The following is a 1937-nucleotide window of genomic DNA, read 5'->3' as shown; positions in this document are numbered from 1 at the left end:
GAAAATTCAGTGGACATTTTGAATCTTTTCACCACTGTGGAAATTGGGTTTTGGTCAAGAATTTCAGAGTGAGTTTACTTTGGTGGTAGAGCATTGTGCTGGTCATTATGGAGGATGGGTCTGAGGATATCCTGAAGAGCTGGTTTGGTGATGACTAATTTCTTCAATGTCATTAAGGTATTTAGCTTCTCAATCATAAATGCAGCTCAATTTAGCTGGATACAGGATCCTGGGCTGAAAGTTATTTTGTTTTAGGAGATTGAAGGTCGATGACCATCCTCTTCTGGCTTGAAAAGTTTCAGCAGAGAGATCTGCAGTCATTCTAATATTCTTCCCCTTGTAGTTTATGATTTTCTTACATCTGACTGCTTGTAGGATTTTCTCCTTCTGATTAACTTTGATGCAGTTAATCCCAGTGTGTCTAGAAGATGCTTTATTTGGGTTGAGTTGTGCTGGGATTCTGAAACTGCTATCTGAATTACTGTATCTCTTTGCATGCTTGGGATTATCTTGATTATCTCTTGGAGTAGAGTATCTGTGCCTTTTGGTCCATCCTCTTCTCCTTCAGGGATTCCTATGAGGTGAATGTTTGCTCTTTTGTAGTGATCCACAATTCTTTCAGGGAATGATCCATTTTTGCTCTCCACTTCTCTTCCTCTTTGAGTATTTGGGAACGTTCAAAAGCTTTGTCTTCAATGTCAGAGATCCTTTCTTCTGCCTGTTCCATTCTGTCACTGAGATCTTTGAGATCACTGAGATCTGAGATTCTCAGATCTTTGAGGGCTGTGAGTTCTTGCCTTAATGTGTCAAAATCTTTGGTGTTTTTGTCTTTCAATTCATTGAATTCTTGAGACAGCTTATGAATTGCTCCTTGAATTTCTAATTCCATCCTTAGCTCCATTCTATTAATCTTATTTGTAATCCAAATTCCGAATTCAATTTCTGACATCTCAGCCATTTGTTTATGAATGGGATCTTCTGTTGTGTCTCCTTTATCATTCCTTGGGGGAGTTGACCTACTCTGATTATTCATGTTGCCACAGTTTTTCCACCAATTCTGCCCCATGATTATTTTTCACCATTTGGCTAGAGAAGCTGGCAAGGTGAAATTGAATTGGGGTCTACTGGAGTTGTAATTAACCAGCCCTTTACCAAAGGACTGGGACTGATGATTGTGGCTTTTCCTTTAGAGCTTTACAAATGTCCCATTCAGAACTACATCCTGAAACCAGACCTGATTGGTGTGTTGGGGCTAGATGGCACTGACTTGTATTCAGCTAGTCTCCATCCAATCCTAGTGAATCAGTGGCTTTGGGCTGAATTCTCAGCTGTGGAGATATACAAGCAACTAGACACCCTTCCCCCTACAGGCGACAACTGGAAGAGGAGAATCCCACACTCCCTCTACACAACCAGGGTACGACTTTGATGGGTCCCTGGGCAATTGGCTCAGGTCAATAGTCATAAACCAATTGTCCTGGTCAATACAAACACCAATCTGGTGGGACAATTCAAAAGGTCTTCAGCATCTAGGCAGCAGGGGTCCACTGGCAGCTCAATTTGACCCCAGTGGGATGGACTGTGGAGATGCCACCACTGTCACGGGCAGCACTGCCACTGTTGGGTGTGGTGCCCATGGTCTGGGGTACTGTTGTGTGCAGGTTGCAGGAGCTTGTGGGGAGCTGAAGGGTGTTGCCACTGGCTGCAGGGTCACAGAAGCTGGGCGGGGAATTGGAGGGTGCAGTTTCCAGCCTCAGGGGCCTCAGGGGTTGCAGGAGCCACACAGGAGTACCAGCTATACCCTGGGCCATGGGTGGCAGAAGCCAGGTGGGAGTTGCCAGCCACAGGCTGCAGTTGCAGAAGCAGGGCAGGAGTCACCAGCCATGGGCCATGGGTCGCAGAAGCCAGGCAGGAGTCCTCGGCTGTGGGCCAGAGGT

The sequence above is a fragment of the Otolemur garnettii genome, unplaced genomic scaffold (assembly GCF_000181295.1).
Source record: "Otolemur garnettii isolate 467f Iridium unplaced genomic scaffold, OtoGar3 scaffold00041, whole genome shotgun sequence".
Taxonomy (NCBI): domain Eukaryota; kingdom Metazoa; phylum Chordata; class Mammalia; order Primates; family Galagidae; genus Otolemur; species Otolemur garnettii.
The sequence above is the reverse complement of the archived record's forward strand: the minus strand, read 5'-3'. Positions refer to the sequence as shown.